The sequence below is a fragment of the Herpailurus yagouaroundi genome, unplaced genomic scaffold (assembly GCF_014898765.1).
Source record: "Herpailurus yagouaroundi ecotype Mexico unplaced genomic scaffold, PumYag 28, whole genome shotgun sequence".
Classification (NCBI taxonomy): domain Eukaryota; kingdom Metazoa; phylum Chordata; class Mammalia; order Carnivora; family Felidae; genus Herpailurus; species Herpailurus yagouaroundi.
In genome coordinates this window covers 116,322,433-116,341,832 of record NW_024412376.1, presented here as the reverse complement: position 1 = coordinate 116,341,832, position 19,400 = coordinate 116,322,433, and the positions used below count along the sequence as shown (strand labels likewise).

The 19,400-nt window shown below is 32.4% G+C and overlaps 1 long non-coding RNA gene across 1 annotated transcript in view; it reads right to left on the bottom strand.

Annotated features, from left to right (window-relative positions):
• Window positions 1–3,499: 3,499 nt before the first annotated feature.
• The window catches only part of LOC121034990 (uncharacterized), a 70,108-nt gene continuing 54,207 nt past the window's right edge, over window positions 3,500–19,400 (bottom strand). The window contains exons 2-4 of the long non-coding RNA XR_005792713.1: window positions 7,438–7,500; window positions 5,339–5,461; window positions 3,500–4,181 (exon numbers count right to left, since the gene is read on the bottom strand). This is a non-coding gene — a long non-coding RNA (uncharacterized LOC121034990). The remainder of the gene's footprint in view (window positions 4,182–5,338; window positions 5,462–7,437; window positions 7,501–19,400) is intronic.

Genomic DNA, 19,400 nt, shown 5'->3' with positions numbered 1-19,400 from the left:
CCATGATAATATTTACTATAGGTGCAAGAGATGATTTTACTGTTAATAAAGGGAGAGTAATTCTGTATTTTCTACTGATTTTGTAAGAGATTAGTCTGTTTGCCACATTACCTTTGGTAGATTCACCTACCCTCAAAACCCCTAACATCAGACCAACAAGTATTCTTGGGAGAAATTAATCAATAGTATCATCACACTTAGGAAAGACTTCTTCTCAAATGTAATTAAAATTGTGATATTTGGGGGTAATTTATCTACTATTTCTGTGTAACAACAGGACACCTGCCTTGTTTCTGCCTACTGTATCCTTTCCAGAGATAAATCTAAATACATTTAATGTATATTTGAGTTAATCTCATTTGACCTCTTTGTTATTTATTTATCTTTACTGTGCACTTTTGTTGAATTTTATCCAGTCTCATCATTTCCTTGGTATTTATGCTTTACTTTACAATTATTTCAGTGCTTAATCTAAAAATCACTAGTTGCATTTTGCTGAAAGGCAAATATACATTTCCTAGGAAACGCAAAGACCTTGGAAAAATTCAACTGCATATAGTTCCCTTTTGAATTATATGTTTATTATGTATATTGGGGCGCCTCTGTGGTTCAGTTCATTAAGCATCTGACTTTGGTTTATGTCATGACCTTGCAGTTCCTGGGTTCTAGCCCCACATCAGGCCCTGTACTTTCAGCTGAGAGCCTGGAGCCTGCTTCAGATTCTGTGTCTCCCTCTCTCTCTGCCCCTCCTCTGCTCATGCTCGCGCTCTCTCTCTATCTCTCTCTCTCTCTCCCTCTCCCTCTCTCCCTCTCTCTTTCTCTCTCTCTCTCAAAAACAAATAAACATTAAGGGCATCTGGGTGGCTCAGTCAGTTAAGCATCTGACTTTGGCTCAGGTCATGATCTCATGGTTCATGAGTTCAAGCCCTGCATCAGGCTCTGTGCTGACAGCCCAGAACCTGGAGCCTGCTTGATTCTGTCTCCCTTTCTGTCTGCTCCTCTCCTGCTCAGACTCTGTCTCTCTGTCTCTCAAAAATAAACAAATATTTAAAAAATTAAAAATAATAACATTAAAAAGATTTATGTTTATTATGTATATTTTAATTATTTCTGTATGTTAAATTCACCAGACATTGTTACCCCAATATACTCAATATTCATCTACATTTACTCAAATATGTAGCTCACTTTGCTCCTGAAGAATTATCTGTATCTGCTTTCTATTTACTTTCCTCCTATACCATCACACTTTACTCCAAACTATCTTACCCTTATTATCAAAAAAAATGATCAAGGACTCATTAAATAGACCTCTCATATCCAAATTACAACTATTTACTAGCCACCTGAGTTTTTAGCCATCTCATACTTAGAGTTTCTATGCCATAATTGTCTCATCTATGTAGTGAGTATTGAAAAAAAAAAGTATGTACCTTATTTCTCATTCCAATAAATAAGTTAATATATTTAATGTGCTTAGAACAACACCTGCACATATTAGGTATTATACTTGTGTTATTTTTATCACCACCAATGAAACAGTTCCTTCTAAGGACAATACTAAACAAGATATCTATTTACCAATTTTTATCTTTTGATCAGCATTTTACACTATGGTTGCAGCATCACTTTGGATACACATTTTTAAGCTTTTCTGGCCCATTTTCTCTTCCTCTTAGATTGTTACTTCCATGTTTCTTTTACAGAATTAATGTCTTCTTCCCCAACACTGATTGGATTCCTAAGGATTCTGTCTTCGTCTTTCTTCTCAATATATTGTGAGAAATATATTTGCCTAAGCAATCATATTTATGCCCACATGTTTAATTGCTGGGTATACACAAGCATTTCACTAATTTATAAATATTTCCCAGTTATATTACTTCTCTATCAGACATATATATCCAAATGCCTACCTGGCTTCTCTCCTTTGAAATCTCAAAAACATATCAAACATCAAGTGTACTCTTCCCACAAAAATAGACTTAAAATTTCTTTCCAGTATCTTCGCAACAACATAATCAACAATCCAGTTATGTGATGGTAACAATTTGATGACATCTTTAACTTACCCTCACTCTCCATACCTAACTGGTCACCAGATGCTCTCAATAGAAACTTCTGATTATATCTAAAACAATTCGGGTTTCTCTGGATCCCTGAATATTTTCTTATCCCAATATAAATCTATATTCTTCATACCAATTTACAGTGATAGCCTCTATATATGATTTATTGTCATTCTGTCCCATCAATCAGAGGCAAATTCATTAATTTAAATATCCAAATAACTACTATAACTAATATTTTAAACTATTTTCTACTGCCCTGTTAACAAAGAATAATTTTTAAAAAACTTAATATGCCTTTATATTTTGGTACCTATCTCTGCCTGTCTGTACCTTGCAACAAACACACATCTTCGGTCTCATCATCGCAACTATATTACCCATATAATTCCTATAGGGCACCATGTTCTTTCCTATCATAGAGTCCTGGCACATGTTGTTCTGTTCTGTGTGGAAATCTCTTCTTTTGCCAAATTTGAGGCTACTAATACATAAGATTTAAGTTATTTCACTTCATTAGAAAAGACTTTCCATACATACTTGACTAGATCAAATTCTCCAACTGTAAAATTTCCTGTTACCACATATCTTTGTTCTTGTAACACCAGTCACAATCTGTACATGGCTGATTATTTTCTGTGTATTTCATGGACATCTGTTTTTCCCATCTTTGGGTCTTTACGTCCTAGTATTTAAAAGGTTTATGAGGTTTATTGGATCCTGATTATGTATTTTTAGATCAATTAAGAGGTCTTGATTGAGATTCATCAAGTTATAAGTGAGAGAGAAGACAGGGGTTGAATGTATCACCACAGAGCAGAAAGCAAAGAGTATACTGACAGTCAATAAACTATTGGAAGAAGATGGGTCCACAAAGGATATTTGATAAGCCATGATAGAGAAAAAAAAATGTAAAAAGATGGAGTGGTTACATCAATAAAGTAGAAGATATTAAAGAATCAGTGAGTACAATATCCAGTGATCCTGAGAAATCAATAGACATGCAGAACATTTTCAGTGGAATTAACAATGCAAAAGTAATTGACTATCTTTTTTAAAAATAATTGTCCATCTTAATCACAGCATCGTGCAATGCTATTTCACAAATAACACTGTATGAGTTTGATTACTAAGTAGGAAATTATAAGGGAAATATAGACTCCTATTTAAGAATATTATCAGTGAAGAAAGACCATATAAGAGATGAATGAAGAGGAAAATTTTACCATTGTTATTTGAGATGTTCTATTTTTATATTAAATCAAAGAAATATAAAGATGAGGCTGAAGTTAATGAAGAAGAGTGATTCCGAAAGAGGAAAGAAGAGAAATCACAAGCTAGACACAATTAAGGTACATATGTGTGAATACAAAAACAAAAACAAAACAAAACAAAAACAAAACAAACAAAAATTATATGATGGTGGAATTGGGTAGTTGAAAATTAAAATGGAATTGTATGTCAAGAAAAGGAACTGATGCGAGTTTTGCTTATCGTTATTGATCTTCTGTAAATTATCAAATTTCCCTACTGAAAATTAAAACAGAACAAGCTTAGAATATGCTCATGATGTTAGGATTGTAAAATTAATTTAAAAAATTGGATTAGCAGATGAGGATCTTTAGAAGAAGTTAAAGGGAGGCAAGGTCATCACTGACTACTGAGGAGCACTCAAAAGAAGTAAGAATATATCAATTCATAATGTCACATCTATATATGTATATCATCTATATCTTTATACATATACATTTTCCATTTGGTTGTCTATTTGTGAATTTATTTAGTTATACATTTACTTACTACTGATTTATGCTTATTTGTAGTTATACTAAGGATAGTGTTTATAAGAACTGAAGGCCATATTTTACTTGATCCAAAGCTGAAGTGTCTTATGGTGGAGAAAATAAGTCTATAATAGTAAGAAGAAAGAGGATAATGGAAGGTGAGTGCAATAAAAGGTAATGAAAGTGGCGGAATCGTCAATTTGTTGTGTGTGTAGGCCATGGCTTCCCCTCCTCCTTGACAGCTTAGATTCTTCTTTTTCTCCAGGGTGCTCTTTTATTCACCTCTGTCACATTTCTCTGTCTTCATTATACCACTCCCACTGAAAGCCTAAGAGAACAAGAAAAAGAGAGGGAAAAAAAAGAAATAAAAAGAGAGAAGAAAGAAAAAGAGGAAGGATTGAGAGATGAATAACATATTTTGAGGAAATATACAAATATTCAAGATCAGAAATTCTTATATATTGAAGGTTTAACATGTTAAGTAGTTAAAAGTGAAGTCCTGAATTCAAGTGCAACTGTGATGGTATAACCCTGTACTGAGAAAATACAGGAATAATAAGGATTAAAACACTGAATGAATGTAGTTAGAAAACTAGTCAAAGTGTTATAGTAAAGTAATAGAAGTGATATTTTGCAGTCATCTAAAATCATAAAATGTGTTAAGTACTGTAGCACGTTCTGGAGCTACATCTCTGAAAAATATACAGTTTTCTTACTTTTTTACATTTCCTATTTCTTTAAAATGGTATATAATCTGCAAGAGAAATTATTCAAGAATATTCATACTGAAATATTTGGAAGCATTTTGATGATTTGGGAAAATAAAAGAGATTATTGAGAATGATAGTCTCTGAAAATTATTGCCTAATACAGATTTTCATGGGTAGACAGGAAGTAAAAAAGGAAAGATAAATTAAGAAAATAAGGGAAGGAGAAAGAGAAAGAAAACATGTAAATCTAAGAAAAATAACAAATGATCACAGTTGAAATATGCAAAAGGTTTTATATTCAGTTACTTAGAAATGAGACACACTGATGTATATATTGTATATGCCACTTGTTAATAAATATTTAATGTCCAATGTGAGCTAGCTGGGGATTGCCAGTGGAGGTGTCTAGCTAAAGCGAAGGGTAATAATGAAGAATGCAAGGTAGATAGTCTTTGGAAGGAAGAGATTAAGAGCACAACACACATTTCTCCTGTCATTTGCAACTCCATGTTTAACTCTTCATATCATTTTAAATGTCCATTCAAATGGATTCACTTGACCAGCTGTTTTAAGTTTAAAACTGGGATTCTGTTAATTCCACCTGTGGAATCCTCCACATCCACTGTTAACACTTAGCTACTCTTCTGCAGCAGTTAACTCTCTGATTATGAACATGACTACTGAAGAGCATAATATTGAAAAGCCTGTCTTTTATCATGGTGATAAAGGATTGCGCAATATTAATTTCTTGAAAAAAATCGTTGATTAAACTAACCTTTATTTAAAATCTCAATGGTCTGGTTGTTTGGTATCTTGTTTTGTTTTGTTTTCATAGGTTTGCTTTTTTTTTTTTTGCTGTTATTTAGGGGAGTGCAGTTTCGTTAGTTGGCGAGTTTTCCTTACAGAGACAAAAAAAAAAAAAAAAAAGCATGAGCTTAAAAAAATCACTTAAAATCTTGGCATTTTAAATTATAAAAATGAGTGTGTAGTGGAGCAATGTTCTCTAAAATGTTCAACAGGAAAGCTTCAGAAGTAAATATTGTTCATTTCATTAAATTAATTGTCACAATTTAATCATATATTTTATTACTATAGAGCATTTATAAGTCCTCCAAATATACCTTTAATTGTGTCATATTTCCATATATAGAAAACACCGAATGTCACAGCTATGTGGGGAAACCTTTGTCATATCAGGTAACTTGACTTTAACAAAACTCAAGAAATATAAGAGTAAGAAAAGAACTATGAAATATAAAATACAATAACTAATCATTGCCCATAGACGACAAAAACAGACACACAGATCATGTTAAAACTAAAATAAAAAGCTCTTGCTGCTCACTAACTTGAGGGCAACAGTTTACCACAGGCAGCATATGTATATTTGTTAAGTCATATATCAGCAAAGCTCGGTAAGCAGTATGTGATATGTGCAGTTTTCTATGTAGATACTGCACTGTAGATATTGTGATGGTTTATAAAGCAGTTGAGCTACCAAGTTATGCCACTCCTACTTACAATAATATAAAATAATTGGCTTATTTTAGTGGCATTTCAAAGTATTATACTGTGTTCACATTATGGTGTCTTAATGAATAGAATACTGATAATCAGGAAAATGATATGCCCCTTTACTCAAATTGATAGGCAATAATTCATGAAGAATCACCAAAAATGAAGTTGCAAGTCACATTTTATAGTAATTAAAATAATCTATATTGACATGAGAGGAAATTGCCATACTAGTCATATGCTTAATACTTACAAGTACAATTTTTTTTCTGTAAGCCTTTAATAAAAAATAAGGAACAAATATATATGGAATATTTTCTGAGATAGAGAAATCAACAGATATAAAACAGGCATGCCCTCAAAGACATTTCTCTCTAATTACGTAGTCAAGATATACACCAATGTTATCTTTAAGAAATATAGGATTCTAGGAAAAGGTGGAAGAAATATCACAGGACAATGTGGATAGAGTTTATCATTAATAATTTGTAATGATCTTTTTTTATGTAACCTTTAAATGACATGAGATATAAACACTGGTGGAGATGTATTGGGAAGGTTTAACAGAACAAGTGGGATTTGTTTGCAAGCTCTTAAAACAGGAAATGCTTTGTGAGTTGGAAGAAGTGTTTAGATATGTGAGAAATACTGAGGAAAAAGCTCAAAGGTACAAAAGTTCACATTGTAGTCCAAGTTGTTAAATAAATCAACTGCTTCGTGTTTAAAGAAGCAGTGTGTAATGGAACTGGATATTCAGTTTATGGCTTTCCTTTGTGAAGCCCCAGGAAATGTAGTCTAGGAAATGTTAATCATCTTCTAGACTTCACATACATCTTCACATACATCTAGACATCACATACATCAAATATAAATATATATATTTGATCCTACAGTGTCACAAAATTCAGCTATGGCAGCACTGCATTCCTTTTCCTAAAGTATCCTGTTCAATATAATATGCTGTAAAAGATAATAAAACACAACTATACATTAATTTATTCATTAATTTGATATTTACGAGCTGTCATTTTGATAGATACTGTAAGTATACAAATATTGTGACTCAATAAATTAGAAGCATTTTTGTGTTAGAGTGGGAACACAAGGGAACAGTATATCAACTCTGAATCAATAAAGGTCTCAGAGATGTGCTCCCCCATGATCAGTCTTGAAAGCATATATTACCACACAAGGGATATTGACAAAAATACATTCACAGCATTGGTCAGTGACTGAAAATAGAAAGAAGATTACAGGATGTCCTCAAAGTTAACTGTACTACTTTGAGATTCAGAGAAATTCGGTGTCATTGAGTAAAGGGAGTTTTAAGGTAAGAGAATTAGTTCTAAAAATAATTACCTTTCACTTATATCTTCTTTTAATGATAATGAAACAAAGAGATATGAAATTCTTTATTCAGACCTGAAAAAATGAGGGGCGCCTGGGTGGCGCAGTCAGTTAAGCGTCCGACTTCAGCCAGGTCACGATCTCACGGTCCGTGAGTTCGAGCCCCACGTCGGGCTCTGGGCTGATGGCTCAGAGCCTGGAGCCTGTTTCCGATTCTGTGTCTCCCTCTCTCTCTGCCCCTCCCCTGTTCATGCTCTGTCTCTCTCTGTCCCAAAAATAAATAATAAACGTTGAAAAAAAAATGAATGATATGTATGTTGTCAAATAATGTTATCTATACTTTACATTGAAAATATGTTTAGATTAGCATAAATATATGCAAATATAACAGCCATCTACTTAATAGCTTAGTTAGCTTATATGTTGAAGTTTGGGCAAATAAAAAGATCTAACCTTGAAAAATAATTTTAGAACTAATTTGGATATAGACAAAAATCAGTAAGAGGCAGGTCAAAATGTGGACTTTATTTTCTGATAAACCTGATTACAAAAATTGTCTTCATCCTTTCATATATTTAGTTACCTTATTTTTAAAGCAGACATAGATTTACCCACTCTGAAACATACAAAACTACAACACTGCTGATCGATTCTACAGGAGCAAGCAAGCCCCTTCAAATATGGCCACAAATCCACCAAAGGCAAACAACCTAAAAGAAGACTGAAGAGGTACTGTGATATAGCTACCTAATTCCTTACCCCAAATCCACTCGTATAATTCATTCCTGTGCCACTAGGGAGAAAGGTGTGAGAGGGTAAGAGATGAGGTCAGTGGGGTAAATCTAGTAGATATTCCTCCAGACGAGAATATAAGTATGGAACTATCGCCTTCTTTCACGTTATAAAAGTAAAATTTAAAAAGAACAGTAAAAGGGGCGCCTGGGTGGCGCAGTCGGTTAAGCGTCCGACTTCAGCCAGGTCACGATCTCGCGGTCCGTGAGTTTGAGCCCCGAGTCAGGCTCTGGGCTGATGGCTCAGAGCCTGGAGCCTGTTTCCGATTCTGTGTCTCCCTCTCTCTCTGCCCTTCCCCCATTCATGCTCTGTCTCTCTCTGTCCCAAAAATAAATAAACGTTGAAAAAAAAAAATAAAAATAAAAAGAACAGTAATGGGCACCTGGATGGATCAGTCAGTTAAGCATCCGACTCTTGATTTTGGCTCAGGACATGATCTCAGTCATGAGATCGGGCCCCACATCCAGCTTTGCCTCTGAACTGAGTGTGTAGCCTGCTTAAGAGTCTCTGCCTGCCCCTCCCCCGCTTGTACACACACACTCTCTCAAAAAAAAAAAAAAAAATGAAAAAACGAAATAAAAAGAAGAGTAAAAATAAAAGCAGAATGTAAGACAATTATTTGCAACTGGGCCTTTGTGCATGCTATTGCTTCTCTCTGAGATTCTATGACCTTGTCTCTTTCCACTTGACAGACAAACATCATTTACTAAGGGAAGATTTCCTAGGCAACCGCCACCCTCATCCTGCATACATACGCACTTAGAACTTAGTTTGGGTATCATTTTCTCCCTTTTGTACATCATAAACACTTGATTGAATAGATGTCCCCACTGGCATTTACATGTACAACAGTGTTTTATTTTTATGTTTAGTTATTTATTTTTCGAGGGGGAGGGCAAGTCAGGGAAGGGCAAAGAGAGTGGGAGAGAAAAATCCCAAGTAGGCTGTGTGCTGGCAGAGCTGCCACGAACCGCGAGATCATGACCTGAGCTGAAGCCAAGAGTCTGACGCTTAACGAAGTCTTGAGCCACCAAGGTGCCCCTACGCACATAGTGTGTTTTTTTTTAATCAGTGCAATTCTAAGCTGCAGGAAAGAAGAAACTGAGGCTTTTGCTCCAAACCCATTCAATTACCAACACTAATAGATTGCCTGACAAAGAGAAATTCTAAAGTAAAAAAATTGTAAAGACATGTTAATGAAACATTCAATAACACAATATTAAAATTCATTTTCCACAAGTTAGGACAACATAAATAATTGCAAACTATATTTTTATGTCAAAATTGGCCTTTGAAGTATTACCAACCATTCACAATGACAGAAAAAATAAACGGCCTTATGATGAAGAAACATGGATGAATCTAAGGCATAATGATGAGTGAAAGAAGTCGGATGCAAAAGGACACCTACTATTTCTGTTTATATGAAGTTCAAGTGGAATGCAAAATTAATCTATGGTGATTTTGGGCAAAATACAGATTACAGTGGAAGTAACTGCTGAGAGGAGGCTTGAGGAAATCCGTGATGCTGAAAAGTTATTTACCTTAGGTTATACATATGTAAAACTTCAACAAGCTGTACATCTAAAATTTGGATACATGTTGCCTATAAGTTATAACACAATTTTTAAGTTAACTTTAAAGAATGAAAGATTACCTTGGATAAACTTGGATATTTTCAATTCCATATGAATTTAAAATCAACTTTTCAGTTTACACAAAACCATCAATTTATAACAGTACTATATTGAATCCAGGAATGATATTTAGGCAGAATTGACATATTTTACAATATGGCACAGAATCAACATTTAAAAATGTATAATAATTAGTCTTCTAAGCAATGCACTTGATGCCTTCCTTTAAATTTTCTTCAATTTGACTAATAAGTCTATAATTTTCTGTCTCGAAATCTTGCATATATTATGTTACTTATATACTTTTTTGTTTTCAAAGCTATTGTAAGTGACACTTTTCCTAAAACTATGTTGTAATTGCTTATAGTTATTGGGTATCAGTAAATTTATTTTCAGATTGAACCTGTGCATTATAAATGTACACTAATGTACTAAATGTACAATGTTACACTATTGGATTATCTAGATAGAAAATTACACCATTTATAAACAAAAATAGTTTATTTCTATTAAACTTTTAATTTCCTTTTATCTTATTTTATTGTCAATGTACTTCAACCCAGTGTTATACTGATGCAGTGATAATGGAAATGCTTTTCTTATTTCCCATTTCAGTGTAAAATACTGAAATTATATATGCTGGAGGGGCGCATGGGTGGCTCAGACAGTTTAGGGTCCAACTTCTCATTTCCCTTCGGGTCATGATCCCAGGGTAGTGGGACCCAGTCCCACGTCGGGCTCCACACTGTGTGTAGAGCCTGCTTAAGATTCTCTCTCTCCCTCTGCCCCTCTCCGCTGCTTGCATTCACTCTCTCTCTCTCAAATAAAAAATAAAAATAAATAAAAATAAAAATCATATATACATATATGTATATATGCATATACATATTAGACTGTTATTAGCTAAAAATAAACTTAGAATTGTTAAGTCTTCTACATAGAGTGATTCTTTTATCATTATGAAACATCCCTTTTTATCTGTCATAATGTTTTTGCTTTAAAACCTACTGTTCCTTGTGGGAAAAAAGTTATAGCAGATCTCTTTAGCTAGTGTATATATGCTATATACTTTGTCCTTTTACTTACTTTGTAATGATACTTTGTATCATTATTTTTAATTTGTACCTTCTTTTAAGGTAATATGCATTTTTTTTTTTTTTTTTACTGACTCTTGTCAGTCTCAACCATTGATTTCTTAATGGAAATATTTGTTTTTGTTTCTTACAATACAATGTAATTGTTGATGCATTTGGATTTATAAGTCATTTTGCCATCTATGTTCTAGTTGTTTTATTTATTCATTTGCCTCTCCTTTTTGGTCAGCTATTAAATTAATGTTTGTAATATTTTATATATATATATATCTCATTAACTAGCTAATCCTATACTATTTTATTATTATTTTAATGATTACCCTAGAGATTTCTACATACATCCTTGTCATATTGTAACTAAAATTATTATTTTACCACCTACTGGTCAATGTGAGAAATTGAAAGGTTACCTCTTATTTATTTCTCTCTCTTTTCTGATAACGGTGCTTTGTCTTATTCCTATGTATATTTAAATTTCTCAAGATAGTATGGCTATCAGTGTAGACTCTCTATATTAATTTAATACATATATTTAACCTTTGTATTTCTATTCATTTCTTCTTGAATCAATATGGAATAATTTTCCTCTGACCTAAAAAATTGTTTTTTATGTTTTCCATTGTAATGTTACACTAGTGACACATGTCCTTAGTTGGTTTTTCTAAAATTGTATTTATTTTCTCTCTTATTTAAAGAAAAATTTTGCTGGGTTTAGAGTCCCATGTTGGCATTATTCTTTTTTTCAGCATGTTGATGACATAATTTGATAGCTTTCTATTATTTATGCCTTATTTTATTTTTACTGGTAAGTCAACTACCATTCTTACATTGTTCTTTGCTTTCTAGCTACTTTTAAATTTTTGTTTATTTTATATCATCAGTTTTCATATAATATGCCAGATGTATTTTTTTTTTTTAATTTGTGGCACTTTGTAAAACTTCCAAAAGCTGAATATAAAGCCTTTTTTCAATTTTGGAAATTTTTCAATTTTTCAATTTTTTTCAATTTTTCAAATTTTGGAAAGTTTTCACAATGATTCCTTTAAATATTTTTGTATCTATTATCCTGTATCCTTTGCAGACTCCTTATGAACCCTTCTATTGCTATTTAAATTCTTATAATCATTTATTTTAAAGCATAAATCTTATTCATCAATCACTTCTGTATTTCATTCTACTGTCTTAATTGAATTGCTACTGTTTTATCTTTCTGAAAATCTCATTATTTCTTATTGAATGCTGGGATATTTTTGTTTCCAAAGAAAAAAACTCAGGAACAATTTATGGTTCTACTGAGGTTATCTTCCAGGAAGAAGTTAATATTGCCTTTGGAAGCAAGTTTAATTATGGTTGATCATCTTAAACTAGTTAGTTTAAACCATCTTAAACCAGCTCTCATTAGGGCTTAGTTTTGCTGTAGATAAGGTCATGTCTATTTCTCATTCATGCTTACTGCTATGTAAGTTTTAGAAGGGCCCCAAAGAAGAGACATGGTATGTTTAACCAGGCCCCTCTTAATTGACAGTTCTAAACTCCAATTTCACTGCTGCCCTACATAACTCAGGATAGTTCAACTTAACTTACAAGGTTCCCATTAACGGCTTTCTTCTCAAACTCCTACAATTCAGCTGCAGTTTTTTGGGTTTGCCATTTACTCAAGAGGAAAATTAATGCCAAAAATGTGTTTAATCTCTCTGAGTTTCTAACTCTCTGGGATCTTGATCAATAGCCCAAGGCTTTGGTAACCTTGAAGAACATTTGTTTCATACAATCTAGTCTACCATAGCTGAAAGTGGAATTCTTTATAATGATAAAAGAAAAAAAAAAAACTCTTTCTGAAATTGTCTGAATACAGCAGAGCTGAATATTTAAATATAACATATTAAATATCACAAGCTAATCCATTTTCTTACTTGCAGATCAAAAAAAAAGGTCTAACAGTAGATTCATATGTATGATGTAGGAAAAATACAACACACTAACAATAACAATAAAACATGCAACATAATATTGTCATGCCTCTGGATCTTTAAACTTCATTATTGCCTAGATCTGGAGGTGTGTCCCTTTCAACACTTGGTATCATGGGCTGCATATTTCTGAGATTATCATCTATAAATATCATCATGTTTTGTGTTTCCTATAGTATCACCTTTTAGAAAGTTAACTCTTTTATGTATGTTCCCAAAGTACTTCTTTATTTGTTTTCTTGTTATTGACATTTCAAGTGTTTATTTAAATTCTAGTTAACATATAGGGTAATATTTGTTTCAGGTATAGAATTTATTGATTCATTATTTACATCCCAACAAGTGCCTTCCTTAATGCCCATCACCCATTTAGCCCATCCTTGCCCACTTCCCCTCCAACAACCCTTAGTTTGTTCTCTATGGTTAAGAGTCTCTTATGGCTTGCCTCCCTATCTCTTTTTCTTTTTTTCCCCTTCCTCTATCTTCATTTGTTTTGTTTCTTAGATACCACATGTGAGTGAAATCATAGGGCTTTGTCTTTCTATGACTTATTTCACTTAGCATAATACACTCTAGCTACATCCACTTGCAAATGGCAAGATTTCATTCTTTTTGATGACAGAGTAATATTCCATCACACACACACACCTCATCTTCTTTATCCATTCATTGGTCGATGGAAATTTGGGCTCTACCAATAATATGGCTATTGTTGATAGTGATCCTATAAACATTGGCATACATGCATCCCTTCAAACCACTATTTCTGTGTCCTTTGGGTAAATATCTAGTAATGCAATTGTTTGGTCATAGGATAATTCTATTTTTTAACTTTCTGAGGAACCACCATACTGTTTTACAAAGTACTTGTTAACACATGCATCCACTAATGCATTTATCCCACTGATCAGAATTTTTTCATTGCCATCCTTTTGTTTTTTGTTTGTTTTGTTTTGTTTTCCTGCTAGATGATGAATTCCTCTAGAATAGGAATTATCCATCAGAATAGCAGAGACATCTATCACAGTGAAAAATCAGGCACTCAGTATAATTACTGATTCTTAAAACAGGATCCACAAGACACCAGTAAAAAAAAAACAAAAAAAACAAAACCTCATAAGTAAAATATCAGACCAGGAATTTAGAACAACAATGATTAATATGCTAAGAACTCTAATGTAAAAAGTACACAATTTGGAAAAACAGATACTTATGTACGGAGAGAGACGAAAATTCTAATAAAAGAATCCAAAAGAAATGCTAGAAATTGAAAACAATATAACAGAAAGAAAGAATGCTTGTTGCAAAAAAAAAAAAAAGTATCTTCAATAAAAACATTTATCTTGAGGCGCCTGGGTGGCTCAGTTGGTTGAGCAGCCAACTTCAGCTCAGGTCATGATTGCGCGTTCGAGCCCCGCGTCGGGCTCTGTGCTGACTGCTCAGAGCCTGAAGTCTGTTTCAGATTCTGTGTCTCCCTCTCTCTCTGACCCTCCCCCGTTCGTGCTCTATCTCTGTCTCAAAAATAAATAAACGTTAAAAAAAATTAAAAAAAAATTTATCTTGAATGGGGAAAAAAAATTCCATAGAGAGTGAGCCCATGATCTTGGATGAAAAACAAACAAAAAATTACACTTTATTTTCACTACTGTCTAAGTGAAATGTAGTATTTTATTTAGCTATACGTATAGGTAAGAAATGATATTAGTATTAGCAGTATCTGTGATTTTGTTACCACTAAACACCCAAGATAGTTTCATAGCAAATTATGGGATTTATTTCAAGAAATTTTGAAATACGATTTAATGTCCCTGCTTTGCAATGATGGTAATTATTAATAAATCACGAGATCATTTTATTTACTATTTTAATGGAGAATGATAGACACACAGACCAAATGATCAATAGGTCAGTAGACAGAGAGATAGATGACTATTTCAATACAATGTTTGTAATTACATCTATTTTAGATATTTAAAAATATTATTCTGAGAAGATGGTCCATAGACTTCCCAAGAAAAAAGAGTTCATGACAAAGATGTGTAAGTACCCCTGGAAAACATTTTTGAAGAAAGAATATCAAAAATGCTTTATCGGTGTTAGACAACAATTTGTTTTCATTTATATTAAAAATTAAATTATTTTTCACAGGATATAAATTCTGTTTTAGTATAGCTTGCTTATTTAAAAAAATAAAAATTAACTTTAGCATTCCACTACTTATTTGGTGCTTTGAGAACAAAATTTAGGCCATGGTATTCACTTTCTCATGGATGATATGATTACACATTCAAAATGACAGCTTTAAGCAGAGAAAGTCCCAGAAAATTTCATGTGTTAATTTATTTATTTTTTGGCTTGCCTAATTTCCAAGACAGATAACCCAATAGTGAAAGCTCTTATCTCTTAAACTATTCTATTTTTAAAAATGAAAAAGAAAAGTGGAAGTCACATACTGGGCAGTTCTGTCTCTCTCCCTCTCCACCTTCTCTCCCACCCAATAAAAAAATACAAAAATGTTGGTTAAACATTCCTCAGATCTTATGGCCTTAATTCAAGAAGGTATTTAATTGCACTAACACTAAATAAGAAATTTTATCCAATTAAACTGTGAACTGAAAAAAAAATTAATAATAAAATAATCATGAATATTTTCTTAAAACATTTGTTTTCCAATTGGATCATAACCATGCAAGTCCAAAAACCTACATAAAAATAGAAATATTTACCTGTAATGTTAAAATTTTTCTTATTCGTTATTCATTTGATAAAAACATAAATACATCCTAGTTCAACCCAGTAATCATAAACATTTCAAGATTCACATCGAATATGAATAAAATGGTGACTTAAAAATGATACCAAGTTACACATATTTTAATCAGACCACAATTCAGTGTATTCAAATTAAATCACACAGAACGTGTAATCTAAAAATGGCCAAGAAAAAAATAAAACTTACTTCAGAAAACAATTTTCTTTCAACTTTAGACTACCAAAATAAAAAAAAAAAGGAAAAGAAGAAAGAAAAGATAGAAAGAGGAGGAAGGAAGGGAGACAAAAGCAAAAGCAAAAATCAAGTGCTGAATGGAAAAAATATATTAGTATTTTCTTAACTATTTACAGGAATTGCAACTTTACTATCTTGAAATTAACTGGTCAAGGCCTGTATTTGTCAATTCCTTTACAGTAAGACATAGTTTACTGAAGAACAGAGCATTTTTCTAGAATCAGTTTTCATTTATTAGTGGGTTAATAAGGAGCTTATTGTTAGTATTTTCTCTTCCGTAGAGGTATTCTTAAGAACTAAGACATAATGATCCTAACACTTGCTTTAAATGATGATGAAGCTAACTTTATTAAGACCAAAAGAAAAAAAAAAAGGAATCAGATTCATGTGTAGAAAATATTTCTCAAAGATATTAGAATTCCAATGCATACTATGCATATATGTGAAGCCAAAGGCTGAATTGTTGCACGTGAAGTTCCTTTTTTCTATTATAATATCTTATCTACAAATTGGATATGGTCATGTGTCACATAAATTCTGAATAAGAAGCTAGAATGTCAATTTTATTAAAGTTCCATCTGATTACAATGCAGAATAGCTTTAAGCAGAGGCCTTTGGGGGCCCTGCTTCCACTAATAGAGATATGGATAAATTATAAGCTTGCTTGCTGCAGAACCCATAACTTATACAGTAGTCTCTTTTGTAACAGAAGCACTAGAATAGAAATGAGATTTCACAACAATTTTTTTAGTATATCAAGGTTATTACATTGTGTGATTAAACTCATGTAAAATTAGCAATCAAATACATTTGTTAATTAATTGTCAACGTTAAAAGATCCCCAACCCTCTCACAGACAAGACTGCCCATGCAACATAATCATAACTAATCACAAACGCCCAAATACATTGTTACTGTTTTACCCCAGAAGTGGAAGTCTTTAGGGGCTGAGCTAGGAACCTGGGGAGGGTTTAGCTTCCCAAAGAATAAAGAGGAAAAACACCCAATAAAGACAGTTTGTGTCTTTCTGATCTATTCTGGCCAGAAATGTGAATGTAAGGCCTAAGGGATAAAGGAGACTCCAATAACATGAGAATAAAGTTGTATGCTAATGACTGAAGGACCTAGTTCTTTGACAACAACATTGACTTGGAATACCAGGTTTAAACTCTTAGCCTTTACCATCTTTTCACTTATTATAAATAAACCCATCATCTGTTTCTTAAATTTTTTTAATGTTTATTTTTGAGAGTGGGGAGAGACAGAGAGAGGGAGACACAAAATCCAAAGTAGACTCCAGGCTGGCAGCTGGCAGCACAGAGCCAGGCACAGGGTTAAAATTCACAAAACATGAGATCATGATGTGAGCTGAAATCGGACACTTAACCAGCTAAGCCACACAGGGCGCCCCCCCCCCCAATATCTGCTTTTAATTATCCTTAGTGGATTAGATTTCTAACATATAATTTAAAGATTCACTTATTAGTCTATCATGTAATAGATCTCATAAACCATAGAAATTCTGAATTCCATAATCATGTATATTAAAGTACCTCAAATATCAAATAATTAGATTTATTGTAATCATGCTATACTTAAGCCCAAATTATATAAAATAATAATGATGTTAATAAAGACTTTATAATTAAATATACATACACATATGTAACATAACACTGCTTGCCATTTTAAGTACCAGCAGTACCCATTAAAATAGCAACTTGTATACAAAAAAACATTTCAAATTCATATACAATGCCATTTCCTCCTTTGAATTATGTTTATATCCTCATTATCATTACATACACTTTATTATTTTATAACATATGTTATAAATATTAGAAATTCTAGGACAAATTTTCTTGCTTTAAAGTATCCATTTAAATAAAAATAGTTCTATACATTTGTTTAGCATTCTCAAATATTTTAAAAAATTCTATTCAATGCATGATATTTCATGAAATTTTCAGTTAATTTAAAAATTGACCAGTAGTTACAGATGAATACTATTTTTCATTTTGCTCCTAGACACATTAATCAACTGGCAGGCATGTTGGGATCAATCAATTGCATCAGTTGTGTTCATTCATCTTTGTCCTGCCATTCATTCCATGGCAGCAAGGAGCACACTGTGTAATTGAATTTGGTTGAAATCTAATATAAGGGCAAACTGTGACACAGTAGCAATAATCAGTTTGATTCAAAAATTTTAGCAGTAATTTTTGTTTTCTGCGTTCAGCAAAAGGAGTATGATATTTTATTCTGTATACTATCATAAGTGAGAGCTCTGGGGAAAAGGCACACAGCAAGCTTTAGGACACATCAAGTAATCATAGATTCTCAGCTGAAAAATTAGAGATGGTTAGAGGAAGGAGAGTACTAAATACAATAAAATGTGTATAGAAAACAAGGGAATAAAGCAAAGGCTTTGAGGATTTCTCAAGATATGTAAGAAAGTTTATGTCTTAAAATTTTCTTGTTAACTATACTGGAATTAAAAATATTTTTTCCATAAATACAGTCATGAATTTAGAGAAAGTTATGTGATACAATAAAGTTCCTTGTTTTAGAGATTTGGAGATTCTGAAAATTATATCTATACTATATGTCTATAAGGCTAAGGCTATATCCATATTTATACATAATTGCATTTAAAGCAAAGCTTTCTCTAGCTCTTTTTTTAAAGTTAATTTTGAAATGTGATCAAAACTAGCCTATGTGAATGAGAATAATCATCTGGAATTATTTGGTTTTATATTTTAAGAAAGTAACAAGTTTTCTCCATTCCACTTCTAGTCTAGAATTAAATTTTTGGAGAGATTTGAGTCTACATATTCTACCTATTTACTCTATAAATTTTCCATCATACATTCTGGGTTATATTGAAATTTTCATTATTAAATTTTAAATGCCATTTCCTATATCATTATGATTTTCCCTTAACTAGGTAATTTAAAAAGTTTTTATCTCAAAATGATAAAGACTAAATTCAGAGACAAAAGATATCAGACAAGTTTTTCCTATGGCTGGTTTCAATGGAAAATGTTCATTTTTTTCAGTTTATTTTTTATTTTATTTATTTTTTGTTTCAAGTTTTCATTGAAATTCTAGTTATTTAGCATATAGGGTGATATTGGTTTAGGAGAATTTAGTGATTCATCACTTACATATAGTGGTCAGTACTCATCACAAGTACCTTCCTTCATATCCATTACCCATTTAACCCATCCACCTGCTAACCTGCTCTTCAGCAATCCTCAGTTTTTTCTCTAATTAAAAGTCTCTTTGGGTTTGCCTCCCTCTTTTTTTCCTTTTCCTCTATGTTCATCTATTTTGTTTCTAAATTCCACATAAGTGAAATCATATGGTATTTGCTTTTTCTCTGACTTATTTTGCTTAGCATAATACATTGTAGCTCCATCCATGTCATTGCAAATGGCAAAATTACATTCTTTTTTATGGCTAATATTCCAGT